General features: G+C 33.6%; 1 non-coding gene across 1 annotated transcript; it reads right to left on the bottom strand.

Annotated features, from left to right (window-relative positions):
- Positions 1–423: 423 nt before the first annotated feature.
- On the bottom strand, positions 424–531 carry LOC128773938 (U6 spliceosomal RNA). Its single transcript, XR_008418431.1, has one exon. It is a non-coding gene; the product is annotated as a U6 spliceosomal RNA (small nuclear RNA).
- Positions 532–7,063: the final 6,532 nt, after the last annotated feature.

The following is a 7,063-nucleotide window of genomic DNA, read 5'->3' as shown; positions in this document are numbered from 1 at the left end:
TACATATCTTGGTATTATGAATAGCACTGTAATAACCACAGGAGTACAGGTATCTTGCCCAAATTCTGTTTTCATTTCCTTTTTATATATACCCGGAAGTGAAATTGCTGGATTTTATGTTGGGTCTCTTTATTTTTTTTGAGAAATTTTCATATTGTTTTCAATAGAGTTTGGAGGAATTTACACTGTCACCAACAGTGTATAAGTGTTCACTTTGCACCACATCCTCACAAGCACTTGTTTCTAATCTTGATTACATTTATTCAAACAGGCATTAAGTAGGTAATAACTCACTGGTTTTGATTTACATTTTGCTGATGATTAATTATGTTAAGCAACTTCTCATGTGTTGAACATTTTGAACTCCTCTTTGGAAATTTCTATTTAGTTCTGCCTATTTTATTTTATTTCATTTTATTTTATTTTAATATGGAATGCTTCATGAATTTGCGTGTCATCCTTGCACAGGGGCCATGCTAAATCTTCTCTGTATCATTCCAATTTTAGTATATGTGCTGCTGAAGTGAGCACAGTTCTGCCCATTTTAAAAAGAAATGAAGTATTGACATGTGTTATAACATGGATGAACCTAAAAAAAATATGCTGAAACCATACAAAAATGTTCATGATGTATGACAACCTTTAAATAAAATTCTAGAAATAGAAACTAATATATAATGATAGAAAGCAAGTCACTGGTTGTCTGGGAAATGAGGGAGAAGAGAAGAGACATTAAAAAATGACAAGAGCAAACTGTTCAGAGTGATCAATATGTTCAGTGTCTTGATAGAGGCAATGGCTTAACTTACCTCAAATACATCAAATAAATAAAATCTCATCAATTTGAACAATATTAATATGCATGTTGTATTTAATGTTAACTAAATCTCAACAAATCTGTTAATAAAAACTAAATCTCAATAAGTCTGTTAAAAGAAACAGACCAAAAAGTAGCCTAATAATTACTTTTTTCTGTGGGTGCTTTTTATGGAATTAATTGTGTTTCCACAAAAATTAATCTGTTGAATCCCTAATCCAGAATACTTCACAATGTTAGTGTATTTAGAGATAGAACCTTTGAAGAGGTTATTAAGATAAAATGAAGCCATTAGAATATCTTAATTCAATCTGATTGGTATCCTTATAGAAAGAGGAAGTTTGAACATACAAAGAAACACAGGGACGTGCCCACACAGAAAAAAAGATCATGTGAGATCAAGTGCATAAATAATCACTAATATTTTTAAATATTATGTTGTGTATGCCACTGATAAATTTATTATGATCTTTATTTTCAGCGAAAAAAAGAAATTTATGGGTCAAATTGTACAAACTCAGAACAGATCCTAATGAATAGATCATCCTTTGGAATAATTTTCACAAAACCATGACTATCATAGAACTAAGTAGAAAGTTCCAATATTCATCAGTGTCAATCAATATTGCATCGTAGTATAGTTTCTTTTAAAAATTTACCTTGATCACTTTATATAGACCACAGTCAGGAATATCTGGAACTGTTGATCAGTTAATACCAGAAAGGCCAACCTATCTTTTTTTTTTTTTTAATTTTTTTTTCAACGTTTTTTATTTATTTTTGGGACAGAGAGAGACAGAGCATGAACGGGGGAGGGGCAGAGAGAGAGGGAGACACAGAATCGGAAACAGGCTCCAGGCTCCGAGCCATCAGCCCAGAGCCTGACGCGGGGCTCGAACTCATGGACTGAGAGATCGTGACCTGGCTGAAGTCGGACGCTTAACCGACTGTGCCACCCAGGCGCCCGAAGGCCAACCTATCTTAAATGATTTTTGGTAATCATGTGGTAGGTGTTCAAACTTGGTAGGTGTTCACCAACATTTTTGTGATCAATCATAAATAACTCAAACCTTTTAACTACAGGAAGTACATTTTGTTTTCTGTGTTTTTTTGACATGAAGTATATTTTGAAATTATTTCATTGCATCCACCTCGCAGAAGTGTTCCCATTTCTTATTGAATAATCTTATAAGATTCATCATATTTGGAAAATATTTTCTCACATTTTGAAAATCTATTAGAAACCATTTTCACTATGCCTCATATATTTGTCCTTTAAATAACTGTTTAATTACAATGATGTAATTTAATGTTTTATTTTTGCTATTGATTCTTGGAAACTGACCTACTGCTACATTCATTTTGTTTGTTTGTTTAATTGAAATACAATGAACATACATCATTTTATTAGTTTCATGATTACAATGTAATGATTCAACAACTCTTTACATTTCTCAGTACTTATCCACATAAGTGCACTCTTCATTCCTTTTATCTGTTTTCCTTATCCTCCCACTACTGCTACATGCAAAAGAATGAAACTGAATTATTTTCTTATACCATAGACAAAAATAAAAAGGAATAAAGACCTAGATATGAGAATTGAAACCATGAAATTCCTAGAAGAAAACATAGACAGTAATCTATTTGACATTCATCATAGAAACATTTTTCTAGATATGTCTCCTTTGGCAATGGGAACAAAAGTAATTTAAATGATTGAGACTACACCAAAATAAAAAGCTTTTGCAAAGAGAAAGGAACCATAAATAAAATGAAAAAGGCAGTCTAGTGTATGGGAGAAGGTATTTGCAAATGATATATCTGATAAGGAATTAATATCCAAAATATATGAAGAACTTATACAACTCAACACCAAAAATTTCCAAATAATCCAGTTAAACAATGGGCAGCGTCATGAATAGGCATTTTCCCAAAGAAGAGATACAGATAGTCAACAGACACATAAGAAAATTTTCAACATCACCGATACTCGGGTAACTGTAAATTAAAACCACTATGAGATATCACCTTTCACCTGTGAGAATGGCTAAAATAAAAAACACAAGAAATAACAAATGTTGATGAGAGTGTGGAAAAAAGGAATCTTTGTGCACTCTTGGTGGGAATGCAAATTGGTGCAGCCACTGTGGAAAATAATATGCAGGTTCTTCAAAAAATTAAAAACAGAATTACCATATGATCCAATAATTGCACTACTGGATATTTACCCAAAGAAAACCAAATTTAGTTTTGAAATAAATAAATTAACTCATCTTATGTCAGAGAATGTGAGTGAAGCCTCGCTTAAGATATGTATTATTAGTATAGTTATAACCACTCACAACAGAACAGTAACACTGTTATATCTAACATTTTTAAATTAGAATTTACCTTAGTATTTATTATTTTCCACTCATTGATCTTTTTTTACCACATGTTCTGCTTTCTATTTTTAAGGATTATTTTTCTTTCCTTCAGTCGTTCACTTATGTAAATGAGATTATATCCACAAAAACCTTCAGAAGCAGAGACATACAGAATTTTGAGATCATGAGAATCTGACTAAAACTCACATTTCTTAATTCAATTCTCCCTCCCTAAGGGGAAAAAGCAAGTAACACAGTCAATTTGGGAACAGATCACTATTTATAACTACTTATATTCATTCTTGACCAGTGAGATATTATTACTGATGAATTGGAAAGAGTTCTTACCAATGTATATTCTTCAGTATGTAAGACAATCCCATGGGCATGATGAGAAGAAAAATATAAGTGGATAACTTAGGCAGTAAAAGAGGACCTATGTTTCTCTTTATTTTTTTTACTCTGAATAAAAATAAACTCTCAAATACTATCTACACATTCATGTTTCAAATAAGCTTCTTTATAAATGTTAATCCCATACCGCACTCTCCCAAAATCTATTAACTAGAGACTTTTCAAATTTTCAAATTATAAATGGAAGATAATCATTTCAATTATTTCACTTAAAATAGCATGGAAAAGAAAAACACTTTCATTTCTCTCTTATCCCAAGATACTCAAATGTTGTTTTGCTAATGAAAATGACAAGATTAAACTTCTGAATGAGAATCCTCATGAAAAGGACACTTGAATACATATTATTTGAAGGCTAGGGTAATCATACCCTCTTCTGGTGAATGGAGCCCAATATTTTTTAAATTGCACACTTCTCTAAAGAAGACATCCAGATGGCCAACAGGCACATGAAAAGATGCTCAACGTCACTCCTCATCAGGGAAATACAAATCAAAACCACACTCAGATACCACCTCATGCCAGTCAGAGTGGCTAAAATGAACAAATCAGGAGACTATAGATGCTTGAGAGGTTGTGGAGAAATAGGAACCCTCTTGCACTGTTAGTGGGAATGCAAACTGGTGCAGCCGCTCTGGAAAAAAGTGTGGAGGTTCCTCAAAAAAATTAAAAAGAGATCTACCCTATGACCCAGCAATAGCATTGCTAAGAATTTACCCAAGGGATACAGTAGTGCTGATGCATAGGGCCACTTGTACCCCAATGTTTATAGCAGCACTTTCAACAATAGCCAAATTACAGAAAGAGCCTAAATGTCCATCAACTGATGAATGGATAAAGAAGTTGTGGTTTATATACACAATGGAATACTACACGGCAATGATAAAGAATGAAATATGGCCTGTTGTAGCAACGTGGATGGAATTGGAGAGTGTTATGCTAAGTGAAATAAGTCATGCAGAGTAAGACAGATACCATATGTTTTCACTGTTATATAGATCCTGAGAAACTTAACAGAAGACCATGGGGGAGGGGAAGGAAAAAGGTTAGAGAGGGAGAGAGCCAAACCATAAGAGAATCTTAAAAACTGAGAATAAACTGAGGGTTGATTGGGGGGTGTTAGGGAGGGGAGGGTGGGTGATGGGCATTGAAGAGGACACCTGTTGGGATGAGCACTGGGTGTATGGAATCCAATTTGACAATAAATTTCATATTTAAAAAAATGAAATAAAATAAATGTATTTGCCATAATTGTGAAGTCTGAAACTCTAAGATCAAAGTGCTGGTGTCTGGTGAGATCCTTCTTGATTAAGGACTACCAACTTACTGTGTCCTCACAAAAAGAAGGATGTGACAGCACCCCCTGAAATCCCTTTTATAAGAGTACTAATCTCATTCATGAGGACCCAATCACCTCCAAAATTACACACCTAATATCATCACATTGGGGGTTAGTATTTCAACATTTTCTTTAGATATATATCCAGAAGTGGAATTGCTGGATTGTTGGTAGTCCCATTTAATTTTTTTTTATTTCAGCTTTAAGAAATCCTTTCATTTTTTTTTTTTTTTGCAAGGCAGGTATAATGGTAATATACTTCCTCAGCTTTTGTTTGTCTAAGAATGTCTTAAGTTCACCTTCATATTTGAAGGACATTGTTGAATAGAGCATTTTTGGCTGGAAAATTTTCTTTTTCAACAGTTTGAATGTGTTATTCCAGTCTCTTCTGGTCTGTACGGTTTCTGCTGACAAACCTGCTGATAACCTTTAATTGTTGTTGCTTTGTAGGTTATACTCTTTTTAACCTGGTTTCATTTAGAATTTTCTCTTTATTTATTTATTTATTTATTTATTTATTTTGTGTTGTGGAGTTAATTTTAGAGAGTATATTGTAAGTCCTGAAGGGTGAATAGACACTGAACCATCAGCAAAGTTCTGGTCTCAAGGCTGTCAAATGTGATAGCATTCTGAGGACAGAGCCCCATGATCTCCTAAAGGACACTTTAGATACAACACCTGCTATAACTCCTTGACATACCTTGAAACCACATGCACTCTCTTCTTGCCTTCACATAGGTGTGAGACGTATGTCTGGCTAATGTCTAAAGATCCTCTGTGCTTTCTTTCCTTGCTTTGATATACTTTGATACTTCTATCTGAATGAAGACTATGTGCAGTCTGCAGCTGCTGCTGTTTTCACTGACAGAGGCAACCCAGCACGTCCATTCAAACTAAGTGTCTGAGAATTTTTTCTTCAGTGCACAGCAACAGTGTGTGTCAGTGTCATTGTAACATGTTTTGAAGAAGGTCTTTTTGCATTGACATAATAGGGTAATGTATTAGCTTTGTGAACTTGAATATCTCATTTTTTCATCAACTTTGGGAAGTTCTCTAACATTATTTCTTTAAATAAAACTTTTGTTCCCTCCTCAAGCCTTTTCTCCTTCTGATGCCCTGATTATTCTAATATTTTCTCTTTTGATGAAATGTCATATTATGGTCACAGAGGTTTTTTATTCTCTTTTATATGCTTTGTTGTTGTCATTATCCTTTGAGTTATTTCAAAATTTTATCCTCTGACTCACTTATTCTATCTTCTGTGTGCTCTACTCTATTGCAGATGCTCTGTATTACATTTTTTTCATTCATTGAATTCTTCAATTTCAGATTTTATGTTTGAGTTTTTAAGAATTTATATTTTTTTCTATTTTATTTCTATCTCATTGGTAGAAATCTCATTTTGTTCATATATATGTTTGAGATTTTATTGACTTGTCTTTCTGAGTTTTCTTTTGATCATTGAGTTTTTCCAAACATTTTAAATTTCTTACTAGCTAAACCAAAACATTCTGTGCGTTTGAGCTCAGTTATTGGATAATTGTTGTTTTCTTTTTGTGATGGCATGTTTTCTTGATTCTTCATGTTCCTTGTAGGTTTGCATCGCTGCTTTTACATTTGAAGTAGCAGATACTTCCTTAAATCTTTGTTAGGGTGTTAGGTATTTGACTTCAGATAGAATATTCTGTTTGATAGTGGTGTTATTATGTGGGATTTTCTGTCTTCCTGTGGGTACATCCATTCTACTCCTCTTACTTCATTTTGTGGCAGATTCTTTAGCTTTCATGTCTTCTCTGGTTGTTACAACTCACCAGGTTGCCTGCTGGAAACTTTTTCTATTTCCTAGAAGGTGGCATTAGAGCTCAAGTTTCTATTTTCTTCCTTGCCCAGACTATAATCTGTTTTCTGAGTACAATCTCTGTATAGTTCTCTCTTGACACTGCCCAACAGAAACATATGCAAGGGAGCAGCCACAGAGTGGAGAGAAGTGTGGGTTTAACACTTGGTGTATTAGAGTTTGCATTCAGACCTGGTAAGAAGATATTTGTTTTACAATATTTCCCAAGGCATGTGTGTAGACTTCCTAGTAAAAACAATCTCTTAATTCCCTTTTATATTTCTATA

This window comes from Panthera pardus, unplaced genomic scaffold (assembly GCF_024362965.1).
Source record: "Panthera pardus isolate Hobbes unplaced genomic scaffold, ASM2436296v1 HiC_scaffold_27, whole genome shotgun sequence".
Taxonomy (NCBI): Eukaryota; Metazoa; Chordata; class Mammalia; order Carnivora; family Felidae; genus Panthera; species Panthera pardus.
Note: the sequence above shows the minus strand (reverse complement) of the source record. Positions and strands in the feature narration are given on the sequence as shown.